The sequence below is a fragment of the Panulirus ornatus genome, chromosome 63, assembly GCF_036320965.1.
Source record: "Panulirus ornatus isolate Po-2019 chromosome 63, ASM3632096v1, whole genome shotgun sequence".
Classification (NCBI taxonomy): Eukaryota; Metazoa; Arthropoda; class Malacostraca; order Decapoda; family Palinuridae; genus Panulirus; species Panulirus ornatus.
In genome coordinates this window covers 969,109-985,643 of record NC_092286.1, presented here as the reverse complement: position 1 = coordinate 985,643, position 16,535 = coordinate 969,109, and the positions used below count along the sequence as shown (strand labels likewise).

At 42.4% G+C, this 16,535-nt stretch overlaps 1 protein-coding gene across 2 annotated transcripts in view; it reads right to left on the bottom strand.

Annotated features, from left to right (window-relative positions):
- Pli (E3 ubiquitin-protein ligase pellino) overlaps positions 1-11,761 on the bottom strand; it is a 198,518-nt gene extending 186,757 nt beyond the window's left edge. For both annotated transcript variants that reach the window (XM_071656594.1, XM_071656595.1), the window contains exon 1: positions 11,622-11,761. The gene's annotated coding sequence lies outside the window, so the exon portion shown is untranslated. The remainder of the gene's footprint in view (positions 1-11,621) is intronic.
- Positions 11,762-16,535: the final 4,774 nt, after the last annotated feature.

The following is a 16,535-nucleotide window of genomic DNA, read 5'->3' as shown; positions in this document are numbered from 1 at the left end:
AGGCTTTGTACCATGTTGAACAGGAAATCTTATACACATTCTAGGAATGTGTATCACAGCGTCTCCCTATTTCCATGAAGATATCAGTCCTCACATTCTATTTCTCTGTAATCAAAATCTCCTAATACCAATAATTTCCATCTTCAGTATGGGAGTGTCTTGCCATCTCCCTAACCATCAATATTATTCCTTTGTTGTTATCAATGTACACTTGATCTAGTTTACTGTAGTTCCCTAGAGGGTTGGGGGCTAACAGAATCACTCTATGTCAACTTCTCACCATCATAATAACCATTATATACTGACTGAAGGTACAATCTATTAATATCTCTTGGAATTTAATGGATTGCTCTGTGTAAGAGTGGACTGAAAGTTGAGTGAGAGTTTCAGTATATATATGGGTGTGAGGCAGGGCTGTTTGATGTCACCATAACTTTTTAACATATATATGGATAGTGCATAGTGCCATTGTACAAAGGCAAAGGGGATAAGTGTGAGTGCTTAAATTACAAAGGTATAAGTTTGTTGAGTATTCCTGGTAAATTATATGGAAGGGTATTGATTGAGAGGGTGAAGGCACGTACAAAGCATCAGATTGGGGAAGAGCAGTGCGGTTTCAGAAGTGGTAGAGGATGTTTGGATCAGGTGTTTGCTTTGAAGAATGTATGTGAGAAATACTTAGAAAAGCAAATGGATTTGTATGTAGCACTTATGGATCTGGAGAAGGCATATGAGAGTCGATAGAGATGCTCTGTGGAAGGTACTAAGAATATATGGTGTGGGAGGCAAGTTGTTAGAAGCAGTAAAAACTTTTTTTTGAGGATGTAAGGCATGTGTACGTGTAGGAAGAGATGAAAGTGATTGGTTCTCAGTAAATGTAGGTTTGCGGCAGGGGTGTGTGATGTCTCCATGGTTGTTTAATTTGTTTATGGATGGGGTTGTTAGGGAGGTGAATGCAAGAGTTTTGGAAAGAGGGGCAAGTATGAAGTCTGTTGGGGATGAGAGAGCTTGGGAAGTGAGTCAGTTGTTGTTCGCTGATGATACAGCGCTGGTGGCTGATTCATGTGAGAAACTGCAGAAGCTGGTGACTGAGTTTGGTAAAGTATGTGAAAGAAGAAGGTTAAGAGTAAATGTGAATAAGAGCAAGGTTATTAGGTAGAGTAGGGTTGAGGGTCAAGTCAATTGGGAGGTAAGTTTGAATGGAGAAAAACTGGAGGAAGTAAAGTGTTTTAGATATCTGGGAGTGGATCTGGCAGTGGATGGAAGCATGGAAGTGAATCATAGGGTGGGGGAGGGGGCGAAAATCCTGGGAGCCTTGAAGAATGTGTGGAAGTCGAGAACATTATCTCGGAAAGCAAAAATGGGTATGTTTGAAGGAATAGTGGTTCCAACAATGTTGTATGGTTGCGAGGCGTAGGCTATGGATAGAGTTGTGCGCAGGAGGGTGGATGTGCTGGAAATGAGATGTCTGAGGACAATATGTGGTGTGAGGTGGTTTGATCGAGTAAGTAATGTAAGGGTAAGAGAGATGTGTGGAAATAATAAGAGCAAGGTTGAGAGAGCAGAAGAGGGTGTTTTGAAATGGTTTGGGCACATGGAGAGAATGAGTGAGGAAAGATTGACCAAGAGGATATATGTGTTGGAGGTGGAGGGAACGAGGAGAAGCAGGAGACCAAATTGGAGGTGGAAAGATGGAGTGAAAAAGATTTTGAGTGATCGGGGCCTGAACATGCAGGAGGGTGAAAGGCAGGCAAGGAATAGAGTGAATTGGATCGATGTGGTATACCGGGGTCGACGTGCTGTCAATGGACTGAATCAGGACATGTGAATCATCTGGGGTAAACCATGGAAAGTTCTGTGGGGCCTGGATGTGGAAAGGGAGCTGTGGTTTTGGGTATTATTGCATGACAGCTAGAGACTGAGTGTGAACAAATGGGGCCTTTGTTGTCTTTTCCTAGCGCTACCTCGCACACATGAGGGGGGAGGGGGATGTTATTCCATGTGTGGCGAGGTGGCGATGGGAATGAAAAAAGGCAGACAGTGTGAATTGTGTGCATGTGTATATATGTATGTGTCTGTGTGTGTATATATATATGTGTACATTGAGATGTATGGGTATGTATATTTGCGTGTGTGGACGTGTATGTATATACATGTGCATGGGGGTGGGTTGGGCCATTTCTCTCGTCTGTTTTCTTGCGCTACCTTGCAAACGTGGGAGACAGTGACAAAGCAAAATAAATAAATAAATATGGATGGAATGATAAAAGAGGTGAAAGCAAATCTAAGTAATGCAGTTGCCAAGATGGGTGTGGTTGTAAGGTATGGTGGCTAGTAACAAGCCTGTTAGAAGATGATACTGTGTCGTTTGCTGTGAGTAAAGAGTTGTAGGAGGTTGTGCATTTCATGATGTGAGTAAGAGTGGGCAATCGAAGGTAAATGTGAGTAAATGTTAAGTAATGGTGTTTGAAAGGAAACAGAGTGAAAGTACATATTCTGCACAATCCTATAGAAAGAAAACAGAAAGTGTAATAAACTGTGTTACAGAAAAGGGGGATGGGGGGAAAGACTGGAAAAGGTGACAGAACTAAAGTATTTAGGAGCTATCATGTATAAGTCTGGTGATATGGCAGGAGAGATATGGGGGAAAGTAGTATGAGTTGAGGGGTAATGGGTCTCAATAGAACAACAAAGGGTGAGGTGTAAGTATGGAAGTGAAGAAATGATAAAGGAATAGTACAGTCCTCCCAGACCAGACCTGAAACATGAACATGGAATGAGTCACAGAGAAATAAAAAATCCAGGCTGTGGGTATGAGCTATTTGGGAGGAGCATGTGGTATGATTAAATTGAATGAAGAAATTAATGAAGGGTTGTATGAGATATGTGGTATGGCAGAGAATACAAAGGAAATGAATTGTGGAGTGGGAGAGTGGATGATCTGTAATACTTTGTAATACAAAACATGTTTTGGACAATCACAAGTTTACCAAATGGCGTCCTAGCTTTGTCTCTTCGATGTATATCAACTGACTTATATTTCTCTCTTGTGTCTCCCCTGATGATGTGATTATTACACGAAAGTGCACTTGGGAACTTTTCATGTTTCATTTTCCCCCATGGACTCATAGGAATATATATATATATATATATATATATATATATATTATTATTATTATACTTTGTCGCTGTCTCCCGCGTTTGCGAGGTAGCGCAAGGAAACAGACGAAAGAAATGGCCCAACCCACCCCCATACACATGTATATACATACGTCCACACACGCAAATATACATACCTACACAGCTTTCCATGGTTTACCCCAGACGCTTCACATGCCTTGATTCAATCCACTGACAGCACGTCAACCCCGGTATACCACATCGCTCCAATTCACTCTATTCCTTGCCCTCCTTTCACCCTCCTGCATGTTCAGGCCCCGATCACACATAATCTTTTTCACTCCATCTTTCCACCTCCAATTTGGTCTCCCTCTTCTCCTCGTTCCCTCCACCTCCGACACATATATCCTCTTGGTCAATCTTTCCTCACTCATTCTCTCCATGTGTCCAAACCACTTCAAAACACCCTCTTCTGCTCTCTCAACCACGCTCTTTTTATTTCCACACATCTCTCTTACCCTTACGTTACTCACTCGATCAAACCACCTCACACCACACATTGTCCTCAAACATCTCATTTCCAGCACCTCCATCCTCCTGCACACAACTCTATCCATAGCCCACGCCTCGCAACCATACAACATTGTTGGAACCACTATTCCTTCAAACATACCCATTTTTGCTTTCCGAGATAATGTTCTCGACTTCCACACATTCTTCAAGGCCCCCAGAATTTTCGCCTCCTCCCCCACCCTATGATCCACTTCCGCTTCCATGGTTCCATCCACTGCCAGATCCACTCCCAGATATCTAAAACACTTCACTTCCTCCAGTTTTTCTCCATTCAAACTCACCTCCCAATTGACTTGACCCTCAACCCTACTGTACCTAATAACCTTGCTCTTATTCACATTTACTCTTAACTTTCTTCTTCCACACACTTTACCAAACTCAGTCACCAGCTTCTGCAGTTTCTCACATGAATCAGCCACCAGCGCTGTATCATCAGCGAACAACAACTGACTCACTTCCCAAGCTCTCTCATCCCCAACAGACTTCATACTTGCCCCTCTTTCCAAAACTCTTGCATTTACCTCCCTAACAACCCCATCCATAAACAAATTAAACCACCATGGAGACATCACACACCCCTGCCGCAAACCTACATTCACTGAGAACCAATCACTTTCCTCTCTTCCTACACGTACACATGCCTTACATCCTCGATAAAAACTTTTCACTGCTTCTAACAACTTTCCTCCCACACCATATATTCTTAATACCTTCCACAGAGCATCTCTATCAACTCTATCATATGCCTTCTCCAGATCCATAAATGCTACATACAAATCCATTTGCTTTTCTAAGTATTTCTCACATACATTCTTCAAAGCAAACACCTGATCCACACATCCTCTACCACCTCTGAAACCACACTGCTCTTCCCCAATCTGATGCTCTGTACATGCCTTCACCCTCTCAATCAATACCCTCCCATATAATTTACCAGGAATACTCAACAAACTTATACCTCTGTAATTTGAGCACTCACTCTTATCCCCTTTGCCTTTGTACAATGGCACTATGCACGCATTCCGCCAATCCTCAGGCACCTCACCATGAGTCATACATACATTAAATAACCTTACCAACCAGTCAACAATACAGTCACCCCCTTTTTTAATAAATTCCACTGCAATACCATCCAAACCTGCTGCCTTGCCGGCTTTCATCTTCCGCAAAGCTTTCACTACCTCTTCTCTGTTTACCAAATCATTTTCCCTAACCCTCTCACTTTGCACACCACCTCGACCAAAACACCCTATATCTGCCACTCTATCATCAAATACATTCAACAAACCTTCAAAATACTCACTCCATCTCCTTCTCACATCACCACTACTTGTTATCACCTCCCCATTTGCGCCCTTCACTGAAGTTCCCATTTGCTCCCTTGTCTTACGCACTTTATTTACCTCCTTCCAGAACATCTTTTTATTCTCCCTAAAATTTAATGATACTCTCTCACCCCAACTCTCATTTGCCCTTTTTTTCACCTCTTGCACCTTTCTCTTGACCTCCTGTCTCTTTCTTTTATACATCTCCCACTCAATTGCATTTTTTCCCTGCAAAAATCGTCCAAATGCCTCTCTCTTCTCTTTCACTAATACTCTTACTTCTTCATCCCACCACTCACTACCCTTTCTAATCAACCCACCTCCCACTCTTCTCATGCCACAAGCATATATATATATATACATATATATATATATATATATATATATATGTGTATATATATATATATATATATATATATATATATATATATATATATATATATATATATATATATTTCTTTCTCTTTTCTTTCATACTATTCGCCATTTCCCGCATTAGCGAGGTAGCGTTAAGAACAGAGGACTGGGCCTTTGAGGGAATATCCTCACCTGGCCCCCCTTCTCTGTTCCTTCTTTTGGAAAATTGAAAAAAAAACGAGAGGGGAGGATTTCCAGCCACCCGCTCCCTCCCCTTTTAGTCGCCTTCTACGACACGCAGGGAATTCGTGGGAAGTATTCTTTCTCCCCTATCCCCAGGGATATATATATATATATATATATATATATATATATATATATATATATATATATATATATATATATTTTTTTTTTTTTTTTTTTCATACTATTCGCCATTTCCCGCATTAGCGAGGTAGCGCTAAGAACAGAGGACTGGACCTTTGAGGGAACATCCTCACCTGGCCCCCCTCTCTGTCCCTTCTTTTGGAAAAAAAAAAAAAAAAAAAAAAAAAAAAAAAAAAAAACGAGAGGGGAGGATTTCCAGCCCCCCGCTCCCTTCCCTTTTAGTCGCCTTCTACGACACGCAGGGAATACGTGGGAAGTATTCTTTCTCCCCTATCCCCAGGGACAATATATATATATATATATATATATATATATATATATATATCTTTCTTTTCTTTCAAACTATTCGCCATTTCCCGCGTTAGCGAGGTAGCGTTAAGAACAGAGAACTGGGCCTTTAAGGGAATATCCTCACCTGGCCCCCTTCTCTATTCCTTCTTTTGGAAAAAAAAAAAAAAAAAAAAAAAAAAAAAAAAATAATGAAAGGGGAGGATTTCCAGCCCCCCGCTCCCTCCCCTTTTAGTCGCCTTCTACGACACGCAGGGAATACGTGGGAAGTATTCTTTCTCCCCTATATATCTTATTATTCATTTATTATACTTTGTCGCTGTCTCCTGCGTTCCCGAGGTAGCGCAAGGAAACAGACGAAAGAATGGCCCAACCCACCCACATACACTTGTATATATATACACGTCCAAACGCGCAAATACATACCTATACATCTCAACGTATACATATATACATATATATACACACACACAGACATATAATATACAAATGTACATAATTCATACTGTCTGCCCTTATTCATTCCTGTTGCCACCCTGCCACACATGAAATAACAACCCCCTCCCGCCGCATGTGCGAGAGGTAGCGCTAGGAAAAGACAACAAAGGCCCCACTCGTTCACACTCAGTCTCTAGCTGTCATGTATAATGCACCAAAACCACAGCTCTCTTTCCACATCCAGGCCCCACAAAACCCTCCATGGTTTACCCCAGACGCTTCACATGCCCTGGTTCAATCCATTGACAGCATGTCAATCCCAGTATACCACATCATTCCAATTCACTCTATTCCTTGCATGCCTTTCACCCTCCTGCATGTTCAGGCCCTGATCACTCAAAATCTTTTTCACTCCATCTTTCCACCTCCAATTTGGTCTCCCACTTCTCCTTGTTCCCTCCACTTTTGACACATATATCCTCTTGGTCAATGTTTCCTCACTCATTCTCTCCATGAGACCAAACCATTTCAAAACACCCTCTTCTGCTCTCTCAACCACACTCTTTTTATTACTACACATCTCTCTTACCCTTTCATTACTTACTCAATCAAACCACCTCACACCACATATTGTTCTCAAACATCTCATTTCCAGCACATTCACCCTCCTCCGCACAACTCTATCTATAACCCACACCTCACAATCATATAACATTGTTGGAACCACTATTCCTTCAAACATACCCATTTTTGCTTTCCAAGATAACATTCTCAACTTCCACACATTCTCCAATACTCCCAGAACTTTCACCCCCTCCCCCACCCTATGATTCACTTCCGCTTCCATTGTTCCATTCGCTGCCAAATCCACTCCCAGATATCTAAAACACTTCACTTCCTCCAGTTTTTCTCCATTCAAACTTACCTTCCAATTGACTTGTCCCTCAACCCTACTGTACATCATAACCTTGCTCTTACTCACACTTACTCTCAGCTTTCCTCTTTCACACACTTTACCAAACTCAGTCACCAGCTTCTGCAGTTTCTCACACGAATCAGCCACCAGCGCTGTATCATCAGTGAACAACAACTGACCCACTTCCCAAGCTCTCTCATCCACAACAGACTGCATACTTGCCCCTCTTTCCAAAACTCTTGCATTCACCTCCCTAACAACCCACCATAAACAAATTAAACAACAATGGAGACATCACAAACCCCTGCCGCAAACCTACATTCACTGAGAACCAATCACTTTCCTCTCTTCCTACACGTACACATGCCATACATCCTCAATAAAAACTTTTCACTACGTCTAGCAACTTGCCTCCCACACAATATACTCTTAATACCTTCCACAGAACATCTCTATCAACTCTATCATATGCCTTCTCCAGATCCATAAATGCTACATACAAATCCATTTGCCTCCCACACAATATACTCTTAATACCTTCCACAGAACATCTCTATCAGCTCTATCATATGCCTTCTCCAGATCCATAAATGCTACATACAAATCCATTTGCTTTTCTAAGTATTTCTCACATACATTCTTCAAAGCAAACACCCGATCCACACATCCTCTACCACTTATGACACCAAAGTGTTCTTCCCCAATCTGATGCTCTGTGTATGCCTTCACCCTCTCAATCAATACCCTCCCATATAATTTCCCAGGAATACTCAACAAACTTATACCTCTGTAATTTGAACACTCACTTTTATCCCCTTTGCCTTTGTATAACGGCACTATGCAAGCATTCCGCTAATCCTCAGGCACCTCACTGAGTCATATATATATATATATATATATATATATATATATATATATATATATATATATATATATATATATATATATAATGTTAAAAAGCCACTGTGACACCTACATGTATCTCAAAACTTTCACTCAACTTTCCACTCTTACATGTGCATTTGTTCTTCAATAAAAGGCTTTCACACCATCCAACAGTTGTTCCCCTACAACATATATCCTTAACATATCCCAAGAAGCATTGCACTTGACTCTGTCATACAACTTCTTACCTTATGCTAAATACTTTTCCACAGTCATCTTTATCAAAAAAAAAATTTGATCCATATATCCCCTACCTTTACTGATACCCCCTTGCTTTTCGCTTATTCAGTCACTTCCATCACTTTATCAGTTAACATTCTTGCCTACAGTTTTCCTGGTGTACTAAACAGACTTATTCCCCTATAATTGCTACATACATCCCTAGCTCCTTTACATTTGAATAAATGAACAATAATAGCTTTCACCCAATCCTCAGGCACAACTTTCTGTTTCTATGCTAAATTACATATGAAATATATCCACTCTATCACACTCTTTCCTCCATATTTCAGCACTTCAGCTGTAATCCCATCCACTTCAGGTGCCTTTCTTACCTTCAGCCTCATTATTGCCCTTCTTACCTCCCTTCTTGCCATAGGCCCTTGCACTTATATCCTTCCTACCCATGTACATAACAACTACTGCTTCCCCTTCTTCCACATTCATCTGATCTTCCCATTCCCCTTCCTTCCTACCCATGTATATAAAAACTACTGCTTCCCCTTCTTCCACATTCATCAGATCTTCCCATTCCTCTTTCCATCTTCCTTTCACTTCCTCCTTGTGATTCAGCAACTCCCCTTCCTTACTTAACATTTTCACTCTTCCATCCACCTCTTTCCTTGTCCATCATCTTCCATTACAGTGTCGTAGTTTTTCCTTCATGTTTCATGACGTTACAAGATGCGAGTGTGTAGTTTGGTATGTGTGTCTTGTTGCTTGTTGTTTCCTGACGTTACAAGATGTGAGTGTGTAGTTCGGTATGTGTGTCGTGTTGCTTGTTGTTTCATGACGTTACAAGATGTGAGTGTATAGTTCGGTATGTGTATCTTGTTGCTTGTTGTTTCATGACGTTGCAAGATGTGAGTGTGTAGTTTGGTATGTGTGTAGTGTTGCTTGTTGTTTCCTGGCGTTACAAGATGTGAGTGTGTAGTTTGGTATGTGTGTCTTGTTGCTTGTTGTTTCCTGATGTTACAAGATGTGAGTGTGTAGTTTGGTATGTGTGTCTTGTTGCTTGTTGTTCCCTGACTTTACAAGATGTGTGTGTGTAGTTTGGTATGTGTGTCTTGTTGCTTGTTGTTTCATGAGGTTACAAGATGTGAGTGCGCAGTTTGGTATGTGTGTCTTGTTGCTTGTTGTTTCATGACGTTACAAGATGTGAGTGTGTAGTTCGGTATGTATGTCTTGTTGTTTGTTGTTTCATGACGTTACAAGATGTGAGTGTGTAGTTTGGTATGTGTGTCTTGTTGCTTGTTGTTTCATGACGTTACAAGATGCGAGTGTGTAGTTTGGTATGTGTGTCTTGTTGCTTGTTGTTTCATGACGTTACAAGATGTGAGTACGTGTTTAGTTTGGTATGTGTGTCTTGTTGCTTGTTGTTTCAAGACGTTATAAGATGTGTGTGTAGTTTGGTATGTGTGTCTTGTTGCTTGTTGTTTCATGATGTTACAAGATGTGAATGTGTAGTTTGGTATGTGTTGCTTGTTGTTTCATGACGTTACAAGATGTGAGTGTGTAGTTTGGTATGTGTGTCTTGTTGCTTGTTGTTTCATGACGTTACAAGATGTGAGTGTGTGTGTAGTTCGGTATGTGTGTCTTGTTGCTTGTCGTTTCATGACGTTACAAGATGTGAGTGTGTAGTTTGGTATGTTTGTCTTGTTGCTTGTTGTTTCATGACGTTACAAGATGTGAGTGTGTAGTTTGGTATGTGTTGCTTGTTGTTTCATGACGTTACAAGATGTGAGAGTGTAGTTTGGTATGTGTTGCTTGTTGTTTCATGACGTTACAAGATGTGTGTGTGTGTAGTTTGGTATGTGTGTCTTGTTGCTTGTTGTTTCATGACGTTACAAGATGTGAGTGTGTGTGTAGTTTGGTATGTATGTCTTGTTGCTTGTTGTTTCATGACGTTACAAGATGAGAGTGTGTAGTTTGGTATGTGTTGCTTGTTGTTTCATGACGTTATAAGATGTGAGTGTGTAGTTTGGTATGTGTGTCTTGTTGCTTGTTGTTTCATGACGTTACAAGATGTGAGTGTGTAGTTCGGTATGTATGTCTTGTTGCTTGTTGTTTCATGACGTTACAAGGTGTGTGTGTGTGGTTTGGTATGTGTGTCTTGTTGCTTGTTGTTTCATGACGTTACAAGATGCGAGTGTGTAGTTTGGTATGTGTGTCTTGTTGCTTGTTGTTTCATGACGTTACAAGGTGTGTGTGTGTAGTTTGGTATGTGTGTCTTGTTGCTTGTTGTTTCATGACGTTACAAGGTGTGTGTGTGTAGTTTGGTATGTGTGTCTTGTTGCTTGTTGTTTCATGACGTTACAAGATGTGAGTGTGTAGTTTGGTATGTGTGTCTTGTTGCTTGTTGTTTCATGACGTTACAAGGTGTGTGTGTGTAGTTTGGTATGTGTTGCTTGTTGTTTCATGACGTTACAAGGTGTGTGTGTGTGTGTAGTTTGGTATGTGTTGCTTGTTGTTTCATGACGTTACAAGGTGTGTGTGTGTAGTTTGGTATGTGTTGCTTGTTGTTTCATGACGTTACAAGGTGTGTGTGTGTAGTTTGGTATGTGTTGCTTGTTGTTTCATGACGTTACAAGGTGTGTGTGTGTGTAGTTTGGTATGTGTTGCTTGTTGTTTCATGACGTTACAAGGTGTGTGTGTGTAGTTTGGTATGTGTTGCTTGTTGTTTCATGACGTTACAAGGTGTGTGTGTGTAGTTTGGTATGTGTTGCTTGTTGTTTCACGACGTTACAAGGTGTGTGTGTGTAGTTTGGTATGTGTTGCTTGTTGTTTCATGACGTTACAAGGTGTGTGTGTATAGTTTGGTATGTGTGTGTTGTTGGTTCATGTGTTATGTGACATTGTGGTGTGGAGCCAGAATGACTGGTTGGTTGGTCATCAAGAACAGTTACTACATCACAACCAGTAACGTAACCTAACTAACTAACTACATGTAACATCCACCAGACACCATCGGTAGGAACTGGAGAAGGCAAATGTTGCCATTGTTGATGTTAAGATAATGTGTGTGGTGGTTATGGGGGTTAAGGTCTACTTACATGGTTGTAGGTTGGGTCATGATCTTCCTTATCTAGTGTAATGTTATAAGTTGTAACAATAATGACCACATCACAATGGTGGCCACAACATTCAAAACACTACTGCCATTTGCAAATGTTCAAAACAAACTGTCCAGCAGAGCCATCTGTCAGCCACGACCACAACCACCATACTGGCCTGGCCTGGCCACAACACACTACTACAACACACTTACACTGAACACTTTACAACAGGAAAATATCTAATGTTATCAATCAATGATAAGTGTAACAACAACTAATATGGAATCACGTCTTCCAACGAAGAAGAATATGATAGAAAATGTTAGGAAGAAATGTGTGTGTGACTTAGATGGTAGACTATACTGAGCTGGCCACCACCCTCATCCTGACACCTAAACCACCTACTACTGTACACCCTCATCCTCAGACACATTAACTACCTACTATCATAGACTCATCATCCTCATCCTGATACATTAACTAACTACCGTAAACACACCATCCTCACCATCAGACATTAACTACTACCCACTACGGTAAACCCACCATCTTCACCCCAGAACACATTACCTACCTACTACCGTAGACCCACCATCCTCACCCTGGGACATATTAACTACCTACTACTGTACACCCACCATCCTCACCCTGGGACATGTTAACTACCTACTACTGTACACCCACCATCCTCACCCTGGGACATATTAACTACCTACTACCGTAGACCCACCATCCTCACCCTGAGACATGTTAACTACCTACTACTGCACACCCACCATCCTCACCCTGGGACATAATAACTACCTACTACCGTAGACCCACCATCCTCACCCTGAGACATGTTAACTACCTACTACTGTACACCCACCATCCTCACCCTGGGACATATTAACTACCTACTACCGTAGACCCACCATCCTCACCCTGAGACATGTTAACTACCTACTACTGTACACCCACCATCCTCACCCTGAGACATATTAACTACCTACTACTGTAGACCCACCATCGTCATCCTGAGACATATTAACTACCTACTGCTGTAGACCCACCATCCTCACCCTGAGACATATCAACTACCTACTGCTGTAGACCCACCATCCTCACCCTGAGACATATTAACTACCTACTACTGTAGACCCACCATCCTCACCCTGGGACATATCAACTACCTACTACCGTAGACCCACCATCCTCACCCTGAGACATGTTAGCTACCTACTACTGTACACCCACCATCCTCACCCTGGGACATATTAACGACCCACTACTGTGCACCAACCATCCTCATCCTGGGACATGTTAACTACCAACTACTGTAGACCCACCATCCTCACCTGGGAGATATTAACTACCTACTGCTGTAGACCCACAATCCTCACCTGGGACAAATTACCTACCTACTGCTGTAGACCCACCATCGTCACCCTGGGACATATTAACTACCTACTGCTGCAGACCCACCATCGTCACCCTGAGACATATTAACTACCTACTACTGTAGACCCACCATCCTCACCCTGGGACATATTAACTACCTACTACTGTACACCAACCATCCTCACCCTGAGACATATCAACTACTTACTACTGTAGACCCACCATCGTCATCCTGAGACATATTAACTACCTACTACTGTACACCCACCATCCTCACCCTGGGACATATTAACTACCTACTACTGTACACCAACCATCCTCACCCTGAGACATATCAACTACTTACTACTGTAGACCCACCATCGTCACCCTGAGACATATCAACTACCTACAACTGTAGACCCACCGTCGTCACCCTGAGACATATCAACTACCTACTGCTGTAGAACCACCATCGTCATCCTGAGACATATTAACTACCTACTACTGCACACCAACCATCCTCACCCTGTGACATTAACTACCTACTACTGTAGACCCACCATCCTCACCCTGGGACAAATTAACTACCTACTGCTGTAGAGCCACCATCGTCACCCTGAGACATTAACTACCTACTACTGTAAACCCACCATCCTCACCTTGGGACAAATTAACTACCTACTGCTGTAGACCCACCATCGTCACCCTGAGACATATCATCTACCTACTACTGCAGACCCACCATCCTCACCCTGGGACAAATTAACTACCTACTGCTGTAGACCCACCATCGTCATCCTGAGACATATTAACTACCTACTACTGTAGACCCACCATCCTCACCCTGAGACATATTAACTACCTACTACTGTACACCCACCATCCTCACCCTGGGACATATTAACTACCTACTACCGTAGACCCACCATCCTCACCCTGAGACATGTTAACTACCTACTACTGTGCACCCACCGTCCTCACCCTGGGACATATTAACTACCTTCTACCGTAGACCCACCATCCTCACCCTGAGACATGTTAGCTACCTACTACTGTACACCCACCATCCTCACCCTGGGACATATTAACTACCCACTATTGTGCACCAACCATCCTCATCCTGGGACATTTTAACTACCAACTACTGTAGATCCACCATCCTCACCTGGGACATATTAATACCTACTGCTATAGACCCACCATCCTCACCAGGGACAAATTACCTACCTACTGCTGTAGACCCACCATCGTCACCCTGAGACATATTAACTACCTACTACTGTAGACCCACCATCCTCACCCTGGGACATGTTAACTACCTACTACTGTACACCAACCATCCTCACCCTGAGACATATCAACTACTTACTACTGTAGACCCACCATCGTCACCCTGAGACATATCAACTACCTACAACTGTAGACCCACCGTCGTCACCCTGAGACATATTAACTACCTACTGCTGTAGACCCACCATCGTCACCCTGAGACATTAACTACCTACTACTGTAAACCCACCATCCTCACCTTGGGACAAATTAACTACCTACTGCTGTAGACCCACCATCGTCACCCTGAGACATATCATCTACCTACTACTGCAAACCCACCATCCTCACCCTGGGACAAATTAACTACCTACTGCTGTAGACCCACCATCGTCACCCTGAGACATATTAACTACCTACTACTGTAAACCCACCATCCTCACCTTGGGACAAATTAACTACCTACTGCTGTAGACCCACCATCGTCACCCTGAGACATATCAACTACCTACAAGTGTAAACCCACCATCGTCACCCTGAGACATATTAACTACCTACTGCTGTAGAACCACCAACGTCATCCTGAGACATATTAACTACCTACTACTGTACACCAACCATCCTCACCCTGTGACATATCATCTACCTACTACTGCAGACCCACCATCCTCACCCTGTGACATTAACTACCTACTACTGAAGACCCACCATCCTCACCCTGCGACAAATTAACTATCTACTGTTGTAGACCCACCATCCTCACCCTGAGACATATCAATTACCTACTGCTGTAGACCCACCATCGTCATCCTGAGACATATTAACTACCTACTACTGTAGACCCGCCATCGTCATCCTGAGACATATTAACTACCTACTACTGTAGACCCACCATCCTCACCCTGAGACATATCATCTACCTACTACTGCAGACCCACCATCCTCACCCTGAGACATATTAACTACCTACAACTGTAGACCCACCATCGTCACCCTGAGACATATTAACTACCTACTGCTGTAGAACCACCATCGTCATCCTGAGACATATTAACTACCTACTACTGTAGACCCACCATCCTCACCCTGAGACATATCATCTACCTACTACTGCAGACCTACCATCCTCACCCTGAGACATATTAACTACCTACTACTGTACCACCAATCGCACCTGATTAACTACTACCTATCGTCACCCTGAGAGATATTGACTACCTACCACTGTAGACCCACCATCGTCATCCTGAGACATATTAACTACCTACTGCTGTAGACCCACCATCCTCACCCTGAGACATATTAACTACCTACTACTGTAGACCCACCATCGTCATCCTGAGACATATTAACTACCTACAATTGTAGACCCACCATCCTCACCCTGAGACATATTAACTACTTACCACTGTAGATCCACCATCCTTAATCTGAGACAAATCAACTACCTACTACTGTAGACCCACCATCGTCACCCTGAGACATATTAACTACCTACCACTGTAGACCCACCATCGTCACCCTGAGACATATTATCTACCTACTGCTGTAGACCCACCATCGTCATCCTGAGACATATTAACTACCTACAATTGTAGACCCACCATCCTCACCCTGAGACATATTAACTACTTACCACTGTAGATCCACCATCCTTAATCTGAGACATATTAACTACCTACTGCTGTAGACCCACCATCGTCATCCTGAGACATATCAACTACCTACCACTGTAGACCCACCATCGTCACCCTGAGACATATTATCTACCTACTGCTGTAGACCCACCATCGTCATCCTGAGTCATAATAACTACCTACTACTGTAAACCCACCATCCTCGCCCTGAGACATATCAACTACATACTGCTGTAGACCCACCATCCTCACCCTGGAACATATTAACTACCTACTGCTGTAGACCCACCATCGTCATCCTGAGACATATTAACTACCTACTACTGTAGACCCACCATCCTCACCCTGGGACACATTAACTACCTACTACTGTACACCCACCATCCTCATCTTGACATGACCAGCTGGGTGCTAAAACCTCCAACAAGGATGGCCAGCTGCGTCCTAAATGATTATGTGCCACACTGAAGGTCTTGTCGGCTGAATGAAAGATGCTACACGAATAGAAATGTAAATCACACCAAGTTGTGCAGGTGTTTGTTGATCTTATTATAAGGTAAAGTAAGAATGGTTATATGAAGAAGGCAAGATATGAGGTTATTATAAGGTAAAGTAAGAATGGTTATATGAAGAAGGCAAGATA